The 24351-nt window shown below is 41.0% G+C and overlaps 1 long non-coding RNA gene across 2 annotated transcripts in view; it reads left to right on the forward strand.

The window, feature by feature from the left end:
- Window positions 1-24351, forward strand: part of LOC120297213 — a 45089-nt gene that overhangs the window by 3898 nt on the left and 16840 nt on the right. Inside the window, exons 2-5 of one of the 2 annotated variants that reach the window (XR_005553730.1) lie at window positions 7940-8069; window positions 14707-14831; window positions 22048-22147; window positions 24226-24288. This is a non-coding gene — a long non-coding RNA (uncharacterized LOC120297213). The remainder of the gene's footprint in view (window positions 1-7939; window positions 8070-14706; window positions 14832-22047; window positions 22148-24225; window positions 24289-24351) is intronic. The other variant, XR_005553731.1, reaches the window with a different exon arrangement.

Consider the following 24351-nt stretch of genomic DNA (forward strand, 5'->3'; position numbering starts at 1 on the left):
TATCTGATTTTCAAAATAGTTGACTCGTAAAAGGAATTAATGTTGCTTTTAAAAAACAACAACAGCTACATGTAGGAATGGGAATAATTCCATTTTCCCCCAATGTGTTCTTCCATAGAGGAAAGGAAAAGGAAGGAGGGAGGGGGGGAAAGAGTTATCTGTGCGTTTTTTTATAGTTCTTTACATTTTGCACCAAGAAAATATCTTGAATCGGAGGTGGTGGCGGGACTCGGCCTTCCCTTCCCTAACAGAACAGAGGGTTAAATGTTACAAAATCACGGAAAGACAAATCTCCTTAATTGTGCTATAAAGGTATATAGTATTGGGTGGGAAAACTTTTTCAAATTTGATAACCTGGTTTGGCTGGACAACAATCATGATAAAAACATCCTCGTCCAAAAAAACCCCCAACCAAAATAATTACAAGAAACTCGGAGCACGCGGCTCGATCTTTCGAAGTTATGCGGTGCTTCTGCCTGACCAAACCGGCCGATTTGTTCTCCAAAAGCGGAGCATTAACCCAAGAGATAGAGAGAGAGAGGGAGGGAGGGAGGGAGGGAGAGAGAGAGGCCATTTCAAGAGCTCCATCTCCCTGGTATTTAATGTATGCAAACCAAACCGAGCTGGGAGGGGGGGGGAATGGAAAGAAAACAGCCACCACGACGGCAGCCGAAGTTTATTGGAGAACCGCCGCTCAGTGCGGAGGAAAGTTGGAGCGCAGGAAGGCGGGGTGTAAACCGAATAAACAAATGAACAAAATAATCGTCCGCCCTTTTGCACCCCCGCCCCAGCCCTAGCCTCGATTCCAATCAAGGGGCTAAAAAAGCAAGTTCTGTGATATATAATGTTCCGCTTTAATCTGAAAGAAGCGGCTGTGGACACATTGACTGCTCCCCGGGCTTATTGTATGAAATTCCAATTTATTTAAAAGCGTCCTGGTTTAATAATACCCAACAAGGCCTGGGCATTTAGTTCCCTCCCTCTTGGACTTTCCCCCTAATCAGGTCTAATGAAAACGTAGGATTGCCCATTATTTTGGCCTGGAGGTTGAGGGGCGGGGGGGGGGACGCGGAGGAGGCAGAGAAAGAACAGTGGAAATATCATGTATTATCCTTAGGACAATGGACGGTCGGGAGGGTGCAAAGCAGCTCTTAATTGAAAAAGGCAACCTGGTTTTAATGTCGCGGTCGAGGAGAAGATTACGGATTTGATTCAAACAAGGAGTCAATTAATAAGGGTGGGCCAGAATTAATAAGGGTGGGCCAGAACGTGGCCATTAACCCCAATGGGATTGAGCGTGGGAGGGGAGATCTTCTACCTGGGCCTGGGGGCAGCGATGACCCTCTCGCACCCATCTTTGTAGCTCAGGGTTAAGATGAGCTCAGAGAGCACCAAGCACCCCTCGCGCCATCTTTACCATCTAATCCATTTCACTCTCAAGACCAGGGCCAGCTGAAGAGGAGTTTAGTCTTTGTTGTTCTCTCTCCTTGCGTGAAGGTCGCAGTTTTGCAAAATTGAACCCTCCCTTCCTCTGATCCCAGCCCTGCTCTTTCCAAAGAATGCCTTCTAGGCAGCCTCATCGCTAGGCCCAAGAGAGAACTGGCCCAGCGCAACCCTGTGCCTCTTTTTCCTAGGAAAGTCCCGCAGACCTTATGGGGGGGGGAGTCGGTCGTGAACGGAAGGGAAGGGGGACCTCAGGATTGCGCTTCCAGCAGGAATAGGCAGCATTTTTCAGTTCCACACCTGATAAATCTCTCCAAACGCTCCGGGCTTAGATAGCTATACTTTGCAAAACCAGCTGGCTTTTGCTTTCGGGTTTTTTTTTTTTTAGTGTTTTCTCCAGATTAAACAAAAGATCTCTCTAAAATGTCGAGAAAAGGTGGGCGCCTAGCAACGTTGGTCTTCTACAAACGGAGTTTCCTGTCCCAATCGACCTCCGGGATCGCACTTGGATCCCGGATCCAGATTTCGAAACTTTGTTAAAGTGCGACCCTGAGCAGATTCATGTGGCTGCAAAATCCATTGACCTGGGCGAGCAAAAGGCCTTACTGGTTCCAATAGGGCAGTCAAAAGAAGCGATCCTACATTGTGCGGCTCCTCCACTGATCTCCTTGGATCAAATGGCGTTTCCTCAGCCCACGAACGTCTCTCGAATCTGCCACCTCTGGATGCGCACTACAGGCCGTCGATCCAAAGAAGGGTTTGAGAAGGTCGGGTGGGGAGTAGCGACTGCCGCTTCAGCCTTTGGACAGCAACGGAGGCGTCAATTAATAGGCTGAAAAGAAGTCCGGTTCAATCCCGGGATTTGGGCTGGGAATCGGTCAAATGGACGGCCGTGAAAACGGATGGCTTTAGAAGCATACCGGGAAACATCAGCGGTCCGAGGAGAACGGCCTAGGCAAAAGGGGAATTTGTGGGGGCCCCAAAACCTCTTGTGGTCCCGCTGTTTTAAATCCGGGGCAACACTCAGTTGGATCCACTTGCAAGTTGCAGAATTTCCGGAATTGGCTTCCTATTGTGTGTGTGTGTGTGTGTGTGTGTGTGTGTGTGTGTTGTGGAGGGAAAGGGAGAGGGAGGGAGGGAGACAGGGAGGGAGAGGGAGAGGGCTTTCTGAAAGAAATGCATAACACATACACAGACACACACACCACAGACATACAGGTAGTCCTCGACTTATGACCACATTTGAGTCCAAAATTTCTGTTGCCAAGTTGTTAAGTGAACTTTGTTCCATTTTACGACTTTTCTTGCCACAGTTGTTAAGTGATCACTGCAGTTGTTAATAACATGGTTGTTAAGTGAATCTGGCTTCCCCATTGCCTTTGCTTGTCAGAAGGACACAAAAGGGGATCACTTGACCCCGGACGCTGCAACCATCATAAATATGAGTCAGTTGCCAAGTGTCTGAATTTGGAACAAGTGACCATGGGGATGCTGCAATGGTGGGAAAAACAGTGATAAGTCACTTTTTTTTCAGTACCCTTGTAACTTTGAATGGTCACTAAATGAACTGTTGTAAGTCAAGGACCACCTGTATAGGGAGTTCTATTGGCCTTCCCATTGAGAGATTCAGAGCTTCTCTGCCTCATCCAGCCATGGCTGTGTGGAGAAAGTATAAGCAAGAAAGACCTCCTATTGCTCCAGTGATAATTGCATGATACTATAAATCATTAGTGTGGAAATGGCCTGCCTTCATTACTGCAATATTAGCACAGCATAATGGGGTGATATTATAAGATGTTGTAAATCATAATGAAAAAAAAACTTCTATTCCTTCTGGCTTCAGCCCTGGCAACTTGACTGAAACATTTTTTCTCTTCTCTACAAACCGTCTTCTTTTCCACCATGTTTGGGCTAGGCCAAGGGTAGGCAACCTTGGCTCTTTTATGACTCGTGGACTTCAAATCCCAGAATTCCTGAGCCAGCATGGCTGGCTCAGGAATTCTGGGAGTTGAAGTCCACGAGTCATAAAAGAGCCAAGGTTGCCTACCCCTGAATTAAGTTCCCAAGAACAAGCCAGGAGTCTGTTGATCCCTACCCTCCATCTCTTCCTAACAAACCTGAGTGTTGTGTAGGAATCATGTCTGTGCCACACAGCATCATGGTTTTCTGGGTGCTCATCCTCTCTTCCCTTAACCTAGGTGGCAAGTATGTCCTAGTAAGATTCTTATATACCAAATCCTCATTACATTGTCTTGTTCCAGTCCCAGCCCAAGCTGAGATGATTTAAAAGATATTCATTTAATCTTTCCTCTCTTCTCCCAAGATAGTTTCTGCCAAGGACATTAGCTAGCATGCTTCATTTGGTCGATGATGGGAAGAAAGGCTGTCCAGATGTTGCTAGACACTTTTGGGTGCTACAGGCATGACCTCTCCCCTCTGACCATTGCCCCCTCCTCCTCCCCATGACATTTTGTTTTGGGTTCCAGAAGAGACTGGACTCTACATAATCTGCCCACATAATGTCTGACCAGAATTTTCTGAAGTTTTTGTCGGGTCTGCACAGAATTTATATATGGGTTTAATGCTATTTTAAAACAGCAACAGTCGTGCGTTACATAGAACAGGGCTTTTCAACCTTTTCACCAACTATACCACTTTTAAGCTATGGCAATATTCAAGTACCACCTAGCAAGGTGTCAAAAACTTGACCAAAAAACTCCCCAAAAAGCTGTTCAAAGTCGCAATTGCACTGAAATGACTTATGACCATTTTTCACACTTATGACCATTGCAGCATGCCCAGGGTCATGTGATTTATATTTGGATGCTTGGCAACTGATTCACATTTATGATGATTACAGTGTTCCAGGGTCATATGATCCCTTTTTGCAACCTTTTGACAAGCGAAGTCAATGGCAGGGCTGCTAGTAGCCAAGTGCTAAGGCAGGACTTCCTTCCCTCCCTCCCGCCCTCCTTCCCTGCCTCCCTCTTTCTCATGCCCACCTTCTTCTGAAGGAAGAATTTGAACCCCCCCCCCTATTTTCCCTCTTCCATATATTCATCAAACAAGGAAAAGCCTCCAGAGACAGAAAAGTGAAGCTGCTGAGGGAACTAGCTTAAAAAGGAACATTCCCCTTTAAGAATTAGCTACTGGCTAGAAAGGAAAGTTAACTAGCGCAGCCGGTACTTAAGAAAAAAAAAATGTAAATAAGTACTAGCTGCTGGCTAAGGCAGCCTCCCCAAATGGCTCCATTCATAAGTAAAAGAATGCTACAGGCAAAATCCATTCAGGAGAAAAATACTTCAAAATCCCTTGCAGCAAAACTTACAGCTAACAATAGCAGAACAATAGAAGCTAACAGGAAACATCAGCCATCAGCCAATAGAAATTGCCAAACACTCCTTAAGAACACAAAGCCCACACTGCACAAATCCCAGAACTTCAAAGTCACAAAAGCACATAAGAATTCTTCCATTCTCCATCTCCCCCCTCCCTGTCTTACCTCCAGCTGATGCTACCTTTCTTCATTCCTCCTGGAGGGCAACCCCTCCCCCACTGCATTTCTTGCCTGTTTGTTGCTGCCAGCACAGGTGGCTGGCACAGAAGTTGTAGATCGGCTCATGGCCAGCTTACTTGGACTCCTTGATCTCCTCTCCTCTCCCCCCTCCTCCTTCCCCTTCGGTGCAGCTAGAGTTGACTCCACATCCTCCCAAGGCTGTTTCTTTTTTTCCCTCTCCTGCCCAAACTTCCTCCTTTTATAGCCTCTCTTGTCTCCGCCCCCTCCTCCTCCTTTCTCATGGGGGAGGGTGAGCCAGAAGTGAGCCTGGGGTGAGGCTCAGCCTCAGCCACTCAGCAGCTCCAGAGGACTCTCTCACAGTAAGTCCTTGCCTGCGCTGGCTCTTTCCCTCCCCCACTACACTTGGCTAGCAGGGCTGCGTACCATCTGCCACTCGTTAATGTACCACAAGTGGTATGCGTACCACCGGTTGAAAAGCCCTGACATAGAAGACGAGTTTAAACCAGCAGAAAGAGACAGGTCTATTAAATGTATCTTGTTGGTTCTCTGCCACCAAGGACACATCATTATTTTCCCCATATTTCTTCCGACAATAGGCTTTGTGTGGCCCATACATTTTATTTGTTTGGGAGTAATTATGCTTAATATCATTGTGTCTAGCCCATCAGCTACTTCTGGGTACCGTTGGCCAGGACCAACATTCTCTTATAATGTAAGTTGAGGGGTGGAAGTGACAGATTACAAGCTTGGAGGAGGGACAGAGGCGAAGCAGGAGGCAGTTCACCCGATGGTACCTGAAATCTTCCTCCATGATTTTGACCTGCCAGTTGGGCTTTTCCTGAACATGGGTCTCATGGAAGAAGGAAGGGCATGGAGTGAAACAGGAGGGAATTTCAAGCACCCACCTACACTACTCTAACCGCCCTCCCCATTGTAGATTCATTGGTGGTTGCTCATTGAGAGAAGAGACAAAGCCAGGAGTATTTATCAACTCACTTTCCTTAACTCATCTGCCATTACAACTATAGAGACAGTGCCATATAGTAGTATAATAATTGAGGTGCTGTAGGATCTTGCTGTGGGATACCATTTTTTTTCTATCCACTCAAGGACCAGACTTAAATTTTAATTGGGTCACCTGGATGAACTCTTAGTGTGTGCAGGAGAGAAACACTATAGAGATCTGGGAAAAGCCAGTGAGAAAATCAGAAAAAACAAAAACAATTTGGCTTGGTTCCACGCTTCTAACAAAGATAAACTGGAATTGGTTGGGGTTCTGGCTTTAAAATCAATCTCACTTTGTTAATATAACAACTCTCAATGAGGAGGATCTATGTCTGTGGTGCCGCAAGTGTTGAGAGCACTAAACAGACTAGATATACATCCCAATACTTAGGTCTCCTCAAATTGGTGGGGCAAACATGAAATCTGAGAGAGACCTGGAGCAGTGTGAATATAAGTATATTTCCTTGACAGTGGCTGTCCCTAGATGACTTTGTCTAATATAAAAATGTCAAGCACAGTCAGGTCTGGTTAGAACTTGGATGGGAGAGCATCAAGAAATCCTTTCCAGCTCCTAGGCTAAAGTAAGAGAAGCAGTGGCAAACTTAAAAATATAGCAATACCAAGCAAGGAACCCCAAACTTGGATTTATCATCCAGCCACACCAAAAGATGAGTAAGTCCCTTGGATAGCAAGAATACTATAAAAGGCTTCACTTTGCATAGGTCACATCCAGTGTATTAGTTTAAAATATTTTAAAGAGACTGTCCATAAAAAGTTGCTGTGAAGCATTATAAACTGTAAATGTAATCCAAATCCAGCACAGAGAGATGAGCTGGGTGGAGCTGGGTGACCTCCACATTGAATGAATGAAGAATGAACAAATAAATGAATGAATAAATATTCTGTAAGAGATAATGGGAGATAATCAAAACAAAATTAAATTGCTATTTATATTTAGAAATCTAGATAATCCTTGAGCTCTGGATTGATTTGCTTTCTCCCTCTCTCTTATTCCTCCACCCACAAAAAAAGCTTCTTCCCTCAATAATATTTCAACTCTGGCAGGTATTTTAATGGGATGGGGATAACCTGAGCGCTTAGAGATTTCTGGGCTTTTAAAAAGGCAGATATTTCCCTTTCCCAACAGATAACCCTCTCCCAAGAGGCTGGCTACTTTGCCTTTGGCACTCCCTCCCATCTTGAAAGCAAAGAAGGGACCATTCCAAATTGCCTTCTTAAGAGGCACCCTCTCTGACAAGCAAATTATTTGAAGAGCAACAAACTGCCCTAATTTGGAAGATAATGCCAGGGGGTCGTGGAAGGAAGGGGGAAGAGGAATACAAGGCATGGGGAAAGAGGGGCAGCCGATTGCATAGGCAAGAGGAAACCAAGAGAAAGCTCGCTTGTGCCACTGGCCAAGCCAAAGAGCTGCTCCCCTCCATTCTGATCAGGTTGGAGGAAAAGTCTGGCAACAGGAGAAAGTCTTTGGATGAAAGATACCAATGTTTTCCACCTGGAAGCTTTTGCAAGCACAATGAAAATTGCTGCACCTTTCCCCTGATCATCCCGTCCACAGCCAAAAGAGTTTGTATGATAAGAGTTGTAAAATGGAGATCCCAGATTGGGAGGAAGGCTCTTCTAAGTGCAGGCATGTGGGTTTCCAGACAGGTTCTCTGATATTTAAGTGAATGTCAATATTTTTGTAATTTGAGTGCATTGGGTTAGTTCCAAAGGTTCTTTTCCAAAAGAAAACTGGGATTTCTGTTTTTTTTTTTTAAAAAAAAAATCACTTCTCATTCAAAAAACTTCTTGGATGAGAAGCGAAACATTTTGAAAGAAAGAAAAACAAGAAAGTTTTTGGAAAAGCATATTTGGGACAACCATGACCTGGATGATTGAGAATCTCCATAAACATGTAGATTTAGTTCCTTTTCCTTGGAGCCACAGAAAACATTTGCTTCATCATCTTACAAGGTTTGGGATCCTTCAGAGCTTGCTGAAAAACAACCTCCAGCAGATCCAGGATGCTGGGAATTGAGGTCAGAAACATCTGGAGGAGCTACAGGTTCTCCAATCTACGTGGTAGTTCTTCAGATATCTGAAGGTAACTATGACATTTTCTGATCATAAGTTCTCCAGAATCCTCATCTTGTTTCATGAGCCTTAATTTTCAGGTCCTTCACATCCTTGTGATGTTTCTACATATGTTCCAGCTTGTTGATATTTTTCTTAATTTCATGCCCAGAACTGGGCTATTGTCCTAAGGAAGTCTGACTGACAATGTTGTGTCTTATGATCTTGGTATGTATTTCTGTTGACTTTATATGGAGATGTGTTTAGTTTTTTAGCCATCACACCACACTGATGTTGCATCTGTTCAACTGGAATAAAAATATTTGAGATATTCTTTGGAAGCATGTATTTAACTGTGGTATGACTTCACCCAAAACACAGGACAACAGTTTGCAATCTGAAGAGCATTATATTGTGATATGACAATGTTGCAGTGTGGAAATGTACCAGAAATATAATAATCTTCAATGTAATACATTTATTTCTTCCTAATACTTAACAGTCTGAATTCACACAACACACTAGGCTAAACTAAAATGAGATTCAACAGCTTCTGGTTCAGACAATAATGAAAACTCACCCAGAAAATATTTTCAAATGGATTAACTCCAAGGTCTAGAAACAACAGAAACTTGCTACTGAATTTTAGCAGCAAACTGCATGGATGTTTTTTTTTTTTTTTGTGGCAAGGGAAAATGAGGGCGGGACCTGGGGGAAGGGTGAACATTTCTGAATGGCCAGAAAAGGCCTCTGAGTTAATGGTATTAATGGTATTAATCCATTCATAGTATTAACCCATTAGTGTGCATTGTTTGGCTGGATCGATCAACTGATTTCCTCTTAGTTCTGCTTTTTTGCAAGTTATATCTAAACTCTGGGATGTGATTTGCAATCAGATCCTAATCTGCATTTTTATGTATACTTGTAGGTGTTTATTTATATTTTTTCACAACAGCAGCCATCTATACCTTCCCTCCTGTGGACAGAAGCACAGTGATTTTTCCAGTTCACGGAAGGAAAGTCATAATCAGAAGACTTGCATTCTGCTACTTAGGCAAGGAAACTGTTGGTAGGAGCAATTTTTCATGCAAGTGAATTTCAGGACTATTATTGCAGGAAGATAGCTAAACATGGAAAGGACCTAGCCTGCTACATGAAGAAAGGTTTTGTGTGTGCAGCCAAAGTATCTGGACTGGGAGAGTAGAGGTGGTCCACATCTGGGGTCTCTGATCTCGGGGGCTTTCATCTCCATCCCCCTCGCTGGCTTTGGGACCCATCTGGCCAGGTGCCCAGGCCTCAAGGCCTAGGCCGCCACTGGGGTTCCTTGTCAATTTGTTGACACTGAAAAAGAGAAGACCATGTGGCAGATTTGGAGCTGACAATGCCGGCTCCTGAGCTTTTCTCCCTGCCGTTTGCCACACAAAGGCAGTGACGTGTCTCCTCCCAGCCTTTGCCAAGCCAGATTCCAGCCAGGCTAATCTCCAAGGGGGAGGCAGGAGCAGAGAGACCTCTGTCCCTCCCTGCCTCCTCCATTTCTTCCTTCTTGCTTGGAGTCTATGCCCAACAGCCTGGGCAACCATCCGTCAAGTAAGCTGAACTCCTTCTTGGCAGATTTGGCTGCCAGACCCAGCCATTGCTTCTGCCTCTTCCAAAAGGGGAACCTCTTGCTGACAGCTGAGCAGGCCTTGCCCAGCTCCACTCTGCAAATCAGTCATATCCAGAGACCGAGTTTGCAAACTGCCTTTCAGATGACCAGAGGAGTGCTTAGCCAAGTGAGCTGGTAGCAACCCTGAAGCCAGGCCACCAGCAGAAATGAACAGGCAAACAGGCAGATGTAGGGCCCCAATTAAGATCTTTTTTTGTCAGGAGGACCAGCTGTAAACCATCTGCTCCTTAGAGGCGCAGAGGGCTACGCTGACTCCTCTCTCCTGTGCAGACAGACAGACTGATGACTGTCCTAGTATCAGCCTTTCTTTATTTTTGCAGAGACATTTGAAGGCAGAACACTTTTAGGCAGAGGTTTTTTTCCTGCCCAGAAATGGACCAAGAATCAAACGCCCTTTATAGCTAGCTGGATGGTGGATTAGTCATACAAATGAAGTAGCAAAACCAGAAACGAACACTTTGAGCAGGGAAGGGGGATGATTGTATGCTAGACAAATAGTCCTTTCAGATTACCCTGCTGATATTTCAGAGTAATTCACATCTATTTCAGTGATATTGTTTAGAAAGGGCAAGTTCTAAACTTTCTGAGCTTCTCACCTTATTTTCCTTTGATGAATCTTCTCTCTTGCAGTTTTTATATTAAAATGCATGATTTCCTCCTAAAATGTGCAGTGAGGGAGAGGCAGAATACTAGAGATCTCTCAAAATACCACGTGCTAAAAAAGAAGAGACTTATTTTAAAAGAACAATAACAGGCATCAAAACATTGTCATAAAGATATGAATAGTACAGTTGACCTATTCTTCTCAGCAAAATGCATTAGTAGGACAACTAAGTATGAACAAGGCCCATGGCCAGGAGTGATTGCAGGATATGATTTTAAAAAATGTGAAAAACAGGTAAAGCTTTGGTTCAGGGGTAGGCAACCCTGCATTTGGTTACACCATTGCAGCCACTATCTTGACTTTTTGGAAGACCCTTGCATAAGACAGTTACACAAGACTTCAGAGAGTAAACTCCTCCTGGGGCAGGGAGAAACATAGAGACAGAAACATAAAAAAAAAACCTTTCATTTCAAAAGGAACACCATCACCTTCAGTTCAGAACCAGCCCTGGGACAAGTTTCCTATTTCCCAAAGCACTGTTTCTGCAATGAATTTCACAAGTGAAATTCACACTTAGTCCACTAATGTCCTAAGACAACAGTTCAGGTACTCTGTGTTCTTCCTGGAATCTAATGGAATGCAGAAATGAAACTAAATATTATTAATGGCCAGGCCCCACACGGATGTCCATAAAGAGGGCAAAAGGGCAATCATGATATCCCTGTGGCTTGTTCTAGACTCCTATGCACTTCAAATGTGTGGAGATCCTCCTTTAGCAGTTGATATTACAGTAAATGACACAGGGTACACCATGAAATTTAGTATGTTCTTCTGAGTTAGAGGTAACTATAAATGACCACTTTCCCCCCCCCCTGTTTTATTTTCCAAATCCCCAGAAATCATGTCATTAAATTTCAGTGGCAAATAATTAAGAAATGGCCAGAATCATTATACACACATATACACAAATGCAAAGCACGCACAAGTTGTGTAGGCCTCTTTTTAGGCTTAATACTGCAAACAGAAAGGAAACCAAGAGAAAAAGAAAACAAACCTCAAGCCCTCTCAAAGATTCCTCTAAAAATTTTAACCACACCTATTTTGCCAACATCACAATAATGTGGCCCTTGATCTTTCCTCTCCCAAACTGTGTCACGTGACTGAACAACCTTTTACTACTAATAGTCAAACTCTATTGAAGGCTGTGTGGTAGCTGGTCTCAGTTGAAACAAAATGCAGGAACAGAAAATTGATATTTTTGCTTCTGATGTTTTCTATCCCTTCCTTACATAACCAGCCTTTTCATCTCTTTGGGAATAGACAGCTAGTTCTTAACCAGCAGTCTGAACTGATATCTTGGAAAGAGCTTTAAAATTAGGCTGAACATGGATAGGAGCTGCAGTTGCAGTCTCCTGCTCCAGGGGATAGACTCATTTGAACCAAAATACATAAATTACATTGAGATTAAATATTAGGCAAAACTTCCTGGTGGTATGAGATACTGGATAAAGTAATGTACTGCCTCAGAAGTTGATTAAATCTCAACCTACTTATCAGAGACGTCATAGTAATGGCTTTGTTGCATCAGTCATAAGATTGGGCTAGTTGACCTTGGAGAACTTTTTCAGTTTTAAAATCCTAGGAATAGTAGAATGATAATGAACTTATAGTTGCCTTAAATAAAGGTTCATACAGAATATATATGTTAACCCTTTCTGACTCTCCTTCAAATATCCATGTTGGAAGAACTTTTTTTCAAATTGTGGAACTAGAAGAGTCCTGGAGATGGAGGGTGGTAGCCAAAGATCATCTTGTTTGGGCATAAGAGGTCAAGAGAACTTGCTCTCCCCAAAAGAAAGGGGCAACAAATTATCTTTTCACAAGTAGTACAATAACATACTGGAGATCATAAACTGTTTTTTTTAATATTATACTTCAGTCATGGCTTGTATGTCAGGTATCTATGCAAAGTTCAAGGTTCAGGCTTACACCTGAAGAACTTCATGCAGCAAGGCTGCAAACTGCCAGTAAGGAGCAATGAAGATAAAGATGATAGAATAGATATTTATGTTGGTTGAAAGAACATTTTTCAGGTTCTTCAGTGCAGTGATAAAATTGTTGGACTAGGGTTAGGAGTCCCAAGTCACAAACGTTTGCTAGATGATTTTGGATCAGTAGCTGTCAGTTCAAGTGTACCTGATAGAGTTATTATTGTGGAGAAAAATTGGAAGTATAAATGGTATTTATGTTGCATTGACTGCAAGAGGAATGGGGGATAATGATGATGACTTAAAACCAGGAAGTTGACATAGAAGGCAAAAACCTAGTCTTATCCCCTTACGAAACAGATTTTTTTTTGCAGAATGATTTTTGCAAATGTGGAAGCTTTTTTTCTACTTGCATCATAAAACTATATAGATTTGTACTGTACATAGCAAACAATCTCCTTGAATGAAGAAAGCATAATACTGATAATACATTTTTGTCATCGTTTTATCTTCCAGTTCTAATTCCATTTCTCTTTCAATTCCAATGCTATTTCCATTTCAACTCTAATTCTAAAAAGATCAAGACACCCAAATGCTGAAGATTTTGCTCAGACATTTTAAATTGGTCACCTTAAAAGATGGATCCCTATATACAGGTTGAATGAAAATATTAAAATTTGGAATATGAATAATATCCTGGTCTTCTCAGTATGTTTGGCATACTCATATACCCCTTTGGCCTCTCAAAGATGATTTGTAGAACCACAGGAGTGGCACCTCCAATTTTATCTCCTTGTGATATTGGTCTTGTTTCATCCATGAACTTTGATTTATGGAGCTTCATGCTGTTGTTTTCCATACCACAAAACACCTGGCAGCTGTAGACCATAATGGTTATAAAGATGGTCAAACAATTTAAGTATTACAGTATTAGGCCAAAGGCATTTTCTATTGCCATCACAATGGTGGATTGTGCTAAGGTTTGCTACTGTGGGAATAGAAGAATTTCTCTGTCTTTCTTTCTCTCTGTCCCTCTCCCCACCCCCCACCCCCACTTCTAAGGTTTGCTACTGTGGGAATAGAAGAATCTCTCTGTCTCTCTTTCTCTCTCTCTCTCTCTCACACACACATACATATATACACACACACACCTGAAATTATCCTTTAATGATGCTCTGCTGGACAAGTTTCTGTTCTAGGGCAGCGCTTGTAAAACCAGTTGACAAACCAAAACAGAATATAGAACAGTAACATCCCAGTTGAATGTGGGCTAGACAAGAACATTTTGGTCTTGATGCTTCCCTAGAGCAGAAGGATTCTGCACCATGAAGATCATCTAAAAAGAAAAGCATTTTTTAAAAAAAAATATCTGTAAAAACAGCCAACACAGTTCAGAGAGCCAAACTGCATGACAGACCCAGAAGCTAGTCAAAAGCTGCTGCCACTGTCACCAGCTCAACTGCTCATTCGGTTTGCCAATGGGCCAGATGCTGCCAGTTGCTTGGGAAGACTTCTCCACAGCTTGATGTCCAGGCCCTATGAGCTCCTTCCAAAAAGCAGCAGTGTGGCATGCTGAGAGGAAGGGAGTGCCAACAGCCCACTGCAAGTGTCCCCTCCTCCTGTTAAGAGTTGAGACTGGAAAAGGATCTCCTGAAATCTTTTTCATTTTCATGCAAAAAATACAGTTTTTAAACACAAGTTAGGATGTAACAGGTTCCTCCCCCCCTTAATTTCATGTATAAGTATACAAAGAATGATTAACTTGCCTAGGCTGTTAACTACTTTTAGAATTAAAAAGAAAACTATTTTAATTATATGTTGTTGAATATCTTGGGCATATCTGGGGCCATGATGGAATGGATCAAACTGCTTATACAGGTAGTCCTCGACTTACAATAGTTCACTTAGTGACTGACTGTTCAAAGTTACAACAGCAGTGAAAAAAAAAGACTTATGACCATTTTTCACACTTACAACCTGTGCAGCATCGCCATGCTCATTGTGATCAAAATTCAGATGCTTGACAACTGGTTCATACTTATGATTGTTGCTGTGTCCCAAGGTCACATGATCCCCTTTGGCAACCTTTTGACCAGCAAAATCAGTGGATAACCCAGATTCACTTAACAACCGTGTTACCAACTTATCAGCTGCAGTGATTCACTTAACAACTGTGGCAAGAAAGGTTGTAAAATGGGACAAAAAATCATTTAACAAATGTCTCACTTAGCGACAGAAATTTTGGATTCAGTTGTGGTTCATAAGTCGAGGGCTACCTGTAATAGATAAACAATGAGTTAATTTCCAGAAAAAGCTTGCAATATGAGCTGAAATGTGCTTGATGAAAAATTGTGATATTCTCTGAGATGTTTGGAGGCGAACGTACTTGTCTTTATGTTTCCCACAATAGCTAACCGGATCTTTTCCGTTGCAACTGATCCTGAGGGCTACAGCAATGGCATTCCACTTATGCTCTTGAGGAGCAGAGGCACACCGCATCCAAAACCCTCCATGAATTTGCTTAAAATTTTATTAGTAAGTCTTGTAATAAAGAATCCCATGCTCTTAGGTGTGAATATAACACTGTACCCCAAAATATCAGCTTTTTTCTAAAATGCACATTCAGGGGCCAAATGGCTTTGGGACAGTCAAAGACATACCTTTACTTTTCCAACAATGCTATTAATCAATTGCCTGGGGAGGTGGAGCAAATCAGTTAAGGGAAGGCAGTAGTTGTGGCATCATAATAGAAGTCCCATCCCTTTTGTTCATATATCAACATCATACACATTCATCAAGCAGTGAGACTTTCTTCTCAACTAACATCTTTCTGTTTTAACCTCCCTCCAGCTCCCCCCCCCCCATGGAAGCCTTGGCTCTAGTGTTGCATCCTGGGCTCTGCGTGAAATTTAACCAGCGGGCAGAAACTAAAGTCGCAGCTCTCAGAATTCACAGCAGTCTGCTTATTTTCCCACAATGCTCTGCAGCAACACTGCACAGAGGAACTATGGGAATTTTAAATGGCTGATCTTATCCCTAGCTATCTGAACTCTGAAGAATAAGAGCTACAAGGCAGGCATCGGTGTTGGGTATTTCTGGCATGTTTGTGCAAGCAGGTTCATATCTGCTCGAGCAGAAACAGGATTCAAAGTCAGCAGCAGCCTCGGTTATGAGTTTGGTGAATATGCTTGTGTGAACGTGCAGATATGCTGTACTTGAAGTGTGCATCTTGCTGAGAAAAAAGGTGAAAGGAGAGAGGGTGGAAAAAGGGAGGGAAGAACAAGTGCTTAGAAATGGAAAAGGTTGCAAAAAGTGTATGTGTTTGTGTGTGTGTGTGTGTGTGTGTGAGAGAGAGAGAGAGAGAGCGAGATTTTGAGGTTTCTCTTTGAATGATGCTCATAACTAATTCAATTTAACTCTATTTAAGCTGGACCCCCATAAGGTGACCAACTTTTTTACAATGAGAAGGAGGACACAAATAAATTGAAGAAAAAATATTGTAAATAAAACATTTTATTCCTTGCAACAATACAGAATACACTATAATATGATAAATGCATAATAAAAACATTTGTAACAATAACATTTTATATTGTAATTATGCTTACATGCCTATTAATTATTATTTAAATGAGTACAAAAGAAGGACTGTGCTCCCTAAAGGAGGACGATTGGTCACCTTAATATTTTACATCAAAAAGTAAAAATTATATCATGTAATAGATTCTACAGCTCTTGGATAACTAACTAAATGCACAGTCCAGCTATTTTCTGAGAAATCAAGTGTTGCCATGTCTCATACAAATCCTTTCACTACAGCCAGCAAATTTGTTATTGTTAAGATTTAACAGAGACTTTTTGACATGCAGATCCACAAACCATGAACCCCAACTCTTCTCACACCATGTTCTAACTTGTTGTATGTTTAGTGTGCGAGGACAGAAGCTGAATTATGCAGGTTATGCAGGAAAGCATCTTTCCTTTGGGTCTTGGAAAGCAACTGTCCTCCACAGTAAACCAATATTAATCTTGTTTTCCAATTCTGTATGTGAGGGATACTTTTATGTTCCAATCTATAAATTAAAAACCTGTTTCTTCATGATATAAGCCTTAAGTTGCAATGCTGGAGGAATTTTTTTAAAATTCTCAGTGGAATGTAGAATAGAAGAGAATAACAGATTTGGAAGGCACCTTAAAGGTCTTCTAGTATACACCTTTTATATTGACCCAAATGCATTCAAGACAGTTTTCATCATTGTTGTTCTCTATTTCTATAGAGATATAGTTATTTTTTATATATAGTCCAACTCCACTTCCTCTTTTATTTGGTCTGTTTCTTTTAAATAATTTAAATCCCTCTAGCTGTGTGTTCCATTTGTGGGTTTCAGCCACATATTTGAATATCATATCTGCATTTACTTGAATTTCACCCTGTTTACTCTCTGCGTTAGTGTATAGACATTTGACTCCTATTTGACTGACCCTGTGTTTACTTTCTACATAACCTGTGTGGTACTTACATCCTTACCACTTATTTGATTAGTCTTCGTATGGAAATCAGTATTATAAGCTTGATTTTGCTTGAGAGCAAGGCTGATATTCTTACCCGCACAAATATCTATGTATAAAGTTTAGTATTATCTACAGACAGAAGACTGGAGATTTTCCTATCTTTATGTAGGGACTGAACCTGAAATTGTCTACATGCAAAAGTGATGCTATACCGCTGTGATAGAATTCCTTTTTTATAGGTTAACAGTTACAATTTATAAAAATAGATCATGTTGTGATGGCTCTCCCCAAGGATACATTGATCCTCTGACAACTGGATTAATTTTGATCTAGAGAAGTGATTATGCTGGCAAATCAGCTCTGATCTAATTGGAATAATTGATCTGATCTAGATTGCCACTTGGCTTCCATTCAGAGATTTGAATTGATCTGGGAAATTTGATCCAATGCTTTGACTTGAAACAATGAAACATATTGATTCAATTTGATTTCAGTTTCAATCAAACTGGACTAAAATACTATTTTGCAGTATAAATGATCTTACAAATCATCAGAATGATTCAGAGGTGTTGGAATAAATGATTTTATTTGAATTGTTGATTTGATTCAGAAAGTTAGTTCAGTTTAGAAATTCATTTGAATTTCTTTCAAATTAGATCTTGAAACTTAATAGAAATTTAATAGACTGGACTAGCTTTGGACAGCCTAAATAAAGAGAAAGGAGAAAAATTAGGGCAATACCCACAACTTTAGGATGAGAGTTAAAGGAATTGAGTATGTTTAGTTTAAAGAAGAGAAAATTAAGGAAAGACATGGCAACAGTTTTTCAATACCTGAAGGGCTGTAATAAGAAAGAGGACATGGGCTTATTTTCCATAATGGCCCAAAGTAGGACAAGAACCGGTGGGTGGAAGTTTTTTGGAAGGAAATCCAAATTCAAAAAGAGGAATTTCCTGAACATGAGAGCGGTTATGCGATGAAATAGCCTGCCTCCTGGAGGTCTGTGGACTTTATCACTGGAGGTTTTAAACAAAGGTTGGACAACCATTTGTCCAAGATGGTATGAAGATTTCTTGCCTGGGCAAGGAATTTGACTAGAAGATTTGAAGGTTCTTTCTAACCCCTGTGATTCTGTGAAGAGAAGATGGAGAAATGTTACCTGTAGAAAATTCTTTCACCTTTCTATTAAGTATTTTTGCCTTCCAGTTCAACTGGAAGGTCTAGCCAATCTCAACTTGCCCCTTCTTAGTGGGAACTAGAAGAAGTAAGCTTGGAAGGTGAAGGTTGGGGCTTGGTACATGGGAAGAATATTGATGAAAACTGAGTCAGAGAGCAGAAGAGAGATAGACAGAGAGAGCTTGGTGGGTTGGGGGGGGGAGGGGAATGTTATGGACATGGGAAAGGATACCCAAATCCTTAATCAAGCCAAGTCCAAAATAGCTGAACATCCAGCTGGCCTTTTTTTTTTTTTTTTAAATCTCATTTCTTAAGGCAGAGCCTTCAGCTTGATTATTTTTGGAGAAAGGATGTACAAAGAAGGAGAAGAACACTTTGCCTTTTTCACCAGCTTTAGACTTTTGTGTTCTTTTTCTGGCATTTTCCTCTCTTATATAATATAAATAAAATGATAAAAAAGTGAAAGGATTTTCCAGCTCATTTAAGATCCGAATACTTTGATATGTTTTTCTGGAAATCTTGAAAAATGTATACAATGAGTCAAGTTTGACTATTGATGATTTCATGATTTCATGCAGATCTTGGCCACATCTGGAAGACTTTGGCTACTACCCTCTTTTATTTTTTGTCTACTTCCTATCCTAGACTACAGTTTTAAATTTCCTGCTAACCTTCTTTCCAACACTAACAGACCTGAGTCTGCTTGATTTTTTGGGTGATCATCTGAGGTTGCAACCCTCAAGGTTGCTTTTCCTGCAGGGAGGAACTACCAGATTGCAAGAACACAAGCAAGCGGTCAGACGAGAAGACCCAAACTCACTGGTAGCCTCACACTGCAAGGGACAAGGAATTCAACATTGCAGCTACTAAGATTGTTGGACAAGCAGGCACAAAAACAGCCAGGGTAAAAGCCTCTCCTCAGTCAACAGGAATGCTGATTTACCACCAGCCTATCAAGTACTTAGAAGACAAGGGATGGGCAGCACAAACAAACTACAACTAATGACTTAAAGGCCAGCCATCAACACCCCAATCAACATCTAAAAAGCCACTTACAACAGGTACTATAAATACCACACGTAGAACAGCCCACACTCTGCTAGAGACAAGTTCCCTGAAGATGGGCTCCAGCATGAGTCTGAAAGCTCAGAAGACAAAGCCTCTCAGTGCAGTGACCAAGTCAGATAGGATCCTGCAACATTATCCTGGGACACATATATTTGCCTTCATTCCTTACTTTTTCTCCTTGCCAATATTTAAGATCGCATCCTGGAGTCTTTCTTCCTCTTCCTTCTTTTGCAAGAAGTACAATGGGCAAAAGCATTCTCAGATGGACCAGCCTCAAAGTTGGTTGCCATATCAGGATTTCTCTATCCTAAAGCACTTTGGTTTCTTCTGAATGTTTTATGACTTTGCAATACACACGGAGATTGATGATAAAATCTCATCAAGGCCTGCTAAAAGATTTCCTTTATCTGTTTTGGTTGGCTTGATTACACTGATTAGGGAAACACAGGAGAATTGCATGTGATGGGGATTAAATAATGCAATTAGCTTTAATAATTTCACTTAAAAATAAAATTAAACTGGAACAAAGGAAGTAAAGAGGAGAGGAAACGTCTGCTTACAGTTTTTCAGATAAACCGTATTTTTTCTCATTTACTCTCTTTCCTTCACCTTTGCAAAGCCAGAATTTAATAGCCAGATGATTGCATAGAGAAGATGTTAATCTACATAATGATTCTTCTTTAGAGCACCTTTCAATAAGGTGCTCTACTGAAAGCTAGATGTGGTTGCCCAATTTCATTCGATATCCTTTTGCCCTGTCTTCAGTGAGATACACTGATAATATACAAAGTTTTAAAAAAATATAACAAAATAATGCTGCAAAATAAGAAAAATAAAACAAAACAAACTTCCAACAAAAGTCATCAAAATACTAAAAACCATTTAAATGAATAAATAAACAAAAACAATCTGCAGGGGAGCAATTCAACCCCAACTTTAATTTAATTCAATTTCATTGGATGATTAGTGTAATAAGAATGGGTGAGGGGGGGAAAACTTTCCTATCATTTTTTTTACATTCCTCTCTATATTCCTCTGGTCTCCTGATTGCCTTCTAGGAAAGTCTATCCTTAAGGCTTCCTTTTTGAGATGCCCTTAATCAGACTCTTATTCAAAGAAATGTTGGACAGGACTTGAGGCCGTGGCATGTTCATTTTTATGATACACATGCAAAGTGCATAATACGGATATGAAGAAATAGGATAATGATATATGTTCAGAGGTTATGTCTGCATATAAAGGGGTTCATACAAGATATTAAGGCCAAATGTAATTTACCTACCTTTTGAAAACAGCCTGTGGGAGAGAATTTCCTGTGGTATTTGTCTATACTAAGGGTAAATGGAGGTAGTGACAGATTTTATCTTCCTGGGCTTCAAGATCACCAAAGATGGGGACTGCAGCCAAGAAATTAAAAGACGCTTGCTCCTGGGGAGGAAAGCTATGGCAAATCTAGACAGCATACTAAAAAGTAGAGACATCACCCTGCCAACAAAAGTACATATAGTCAAGGCCATGGTTTTCCCAGTTGCAACGTATGGCTGTGAAAGTTGGACTGTAAGAAAGGCTGAGCGCCAAAGAATCAAGGCCTTTGAACTGTAGTGCTGGAGAAGACTCCTGCGAGTCACCTGGACTGCAAGGTGATCAAACTGGTCAGTCCTAGAAGAGATCAATCCTAACTGCTCTTTAGAAGGCCAGATCCTGAAGTTGAAACTCAAGTACTTTGGCCACCTAATGAGAAGGAAGGACTCACTGGAGAAGGGCCTAATGCTGGGAAAGATTGAGGGCAACAGAAGAAGGGGACGACACAGAAGGAGGTGGCTGGATGGAGTCACTGAAGCAGTAGGCGTGAGCTTAAATTGACTCTAGAAGATGGTAGAGGACATGAAGGCTTGGAGGAATGTTGTCCATGGGGGTTGCAATGGGTCGGACATGACTTTACAACTGACAACAAGGGTTTTTTTGGTGAGATATTTTGGTTATCAGTGGCTTCCATTGTTAAATAGGAGAGATCATATATTACTGGCTGAAATTGCAAAGAGAAGTGCAGGTATTTTATCAAATATAAATTTTGACCTTTCTTCCAACAATGGGAAAAATGTCATCTACACAGCAATACCTTGAGAGGTCTCCAATTCACAGTGCCTCTTCATTTTTCTCTGCTCTACTTAGCTGTCAGTATTCTTCCTATCTTAGTATATATAGTATGACTATATACTAAAGTCATATAACAGCCTTGCTCAAAAGTCTCTTTAAAACCACTACAGGGACCTCATTTTTTGGATTCAAGAATATATTCGTTAAAACTATCAATCTAAGTCCACCCTTGTAGGTTTTAAGACAACGGTTTAATGTATTTGTCTAAGCTTTTTAATGAAAGCTCATTTTAGGTCACAAGCCTCATTATCCTCAGCCAGCATGACTCTTGGTTGCAGGAAGCCACCTTAATAGTGTGGACTTGTTCTTGGGACATTTACTGTACTTCTTCCTGCATTGTGCACATGATAGGAATCGGTTTTCTCTGCTGAAATAAATCTATCAACCTTTCACATTATCCCAGGGGTGAGCATACTGCCTTTGCAGTTTGTAAACCATGCCTAGTGTGGTATTTAAATCAAAGAGTGTCAGCCACACGCAGTCCCTTGATTTTTTTTTTTAATTGTTTGTGGAGACCAATCATGGTTTTGAAATTTGGCAGCAAAATGCTCAGAATTGGCAGCACAGTTATCTGTCATTTTAAAGGTTATTTGAATATTTTAAACCTGAGGATTGGCTAAAATACACAGCTAACTTGTTGTTCCCTGCTGTCTTGAAGCATCTAAAGAGCTATGGGGGAAAACACCAGAAAACGTAGGGCCTGTATTGTGTTAGGCCAAGGGTGGGCAATTTTCTGATGGGCAAGGGCTGTACTTAACATTGGTAAAAACCACATCATGCATGTTGGCAGGGCTCAGTTCCTATGTGGAGTTTTAAAATTGTGACTTATCTATTTTAGGGCTTATACTACTGTTTTTCCTGGGTTTCCTATCTCAAAGAAGCTTTTGGAAATCATAAGCAGAAAGGCATCCAAGGATCATGAAAATGTATCCCATATGGTATGTGCAGACCTAGGAATAAATTTTCTAACTTTATTATTATTATTTATTATATTTTACAAAATAACTCAGGGCACTAACATACCTAATACTCCTTCCTCCTCCTATTTCCCCACACAACGACAACCCTGTGAGGTGGGTTGTGCTGAGAGAGACAGTGACATATATCAAGACTCCAAGCAAGAGGTCTTGTTGAAATGGGACACTAGGAGGCCATTCCTTCATGATTTACCTGAGTTCCTTCCAAGAGGCTCTTCTGTTCATCTCCTTTCTGGCATTCAATCAGGCCAGTTACATCTCCTTAGCTTCCTTAGCTGGCTGAATAGCACAGGTCATCCTCTTCCCACAGCCCAGACCTCGCAGCCTGCTGGGCTGTGATGTGTTGAGACAGAACACTTAGCTGGTCTGGAAATTTCATTTAAATGTAAGTAACCTTTTCCCCTCCAGCAGTGACCTGCTCCCTATTAATTTGGCCAGGAGGATGCAAGTGAAGGAGAGACAAAATAGTTGTCTTCAAACAGTTGAACAATTGCTGTGGAGAAGATGGAGCAGACTTATCCTCTTTTACTCTGAAGGGCAGGGCAGGAAGAATTAGTAAAGAATTGCAGGCAAGCACATTTCAATTGCACATTAGGGAACACTTTCTAAGGAGACAAAGTGGTCAGCCATGGAACAGGTTACTTTAATAAAGTAATGCCCAATTTCTTTTCGGAATTATTTAAGCAGAGAATGGACAGTAATCAGTCACTCTCGTTACAGATCTTGCACTGAATATTGGATTCAGCTAGACAGTCTTCAAGTTTTTTTGAGCTTTTTGATTCTACAATATTAGGACACCCAAATTATTGGGTTGTTTCCAAGCTTTGTAAAATGCAAGGCAGTTTGATTGCTGTGCCCAATATAGGTGCCTGCTTGCTTAGCTGGATAACTTGGATAACCTTTCTACTTTGGGTGACATTGCTGGGAATACATATTCTTGGGGTACATTCTTTGCTCACCCCTCCCAAGAACTTCCGCACCACAATGAGGCAGCATGGCAGGATGGGTGGTTTGTGTGTATGTTTGTATGTGTAGGAATTTGTGACAACAACAAAAATGAACTGTAGAATACCAACTGGATAGGAATCGTTTTCAACATCCTCATAAACTCAGGATAAAGGAGGATGTTTCTTTTTTAAGTTTTTTCAAGGAGACAATTCCATTATTGTGGTGCCATCATTGAAAAGCTTCAATATTTCTATCAAATGACTTATTAAAGATAAATCAAGATATCATATGATGTTGATATTAAGATATATTTGACAGAACATGCCTGGTGACAGTGTATAGAATTTTATAAGTTCTACTTGTCACTAAGGAAAATTAGTACGAAGTAGAATGTTTTTTGAGGTAAAAAAAGCTGAGTCTGAAGTTTGCCTCTGGCCTTCCAAATCTGTGACGCTGTAAGATTTTACTGCTAAGTAACACCCAAAGGTCTGTATATAGTGTGTCACTGCTTAGATTTCCCTTTATTTAAGATAAACTGCCACCACCAACTGTTGTTCATGCAACAACTTCACAAAAATGTACTGATGCTCTGCTTCTTCCCAAATTCTTAATCCTAATCTTGATCTGTTTCAAATGCTGTTGCTGCTTCTTTGTAGTCAAAGCCTGCTTTTCTCCCTCCATTTTTCTCTTAAGCATCAACCCTGATCTCAATATATGACCACATATATTGAGATCAGTACAGAGAGAATATCCGAGACCGCAGAAAGGGATTCTCTGAAGTGGAACAAAATAGTCAGCCCTGAATGGGGACTTGGACTGGCATTTTCTCTTCTGTTGGCATGTTTAAAACATATTCCACAAGGCAAATCTGCATTGCAGCTTCTGTATCTCTTTTATGCTTGACTGTAACAGGACATTGTTAAAGGAAGGCAATTTTAATATCCAAGGGGAGGAAGATGGGAGGACTTCCATGGAATTGATAGTGGAATGCATGTCTGTTTTCTGCTCTCTTTCCCAGCTCACCCTTAACATATTTTTTTCTTTAATAAAAGCAGTTTGGTAACTAATATATGTGTTCTTTCATAACCCAGATTTACAGTTATGCCTCCAATCCAGAACCTCATTAATGCTCCATGCATGGAGCTTTTCACAGGGTAAGCTAGACTTGGTCACTTTCAGTTGTTGTAACTGTTGTTGCTGTTGTGATACTGTCATTT

The sequence above is a fragment of the Crotalus tigris genome, unplaced genomic scaffold (genome assembly GCF_016545835.1).
Source record: "Crotalus tigris isolate CLP2741 ecotype Arizona unplaced genomic scaffold, ASM1654583v1 scf7180000023599.357617, whole genome shotgun sequence".
Taxonomy (NCBI): domain Eukaryota; kingdom Metazoa; phylum Chordata; class Lepidosauria; order Squamata; family Viperidae; genus Crotalus; species Crotalus tigris.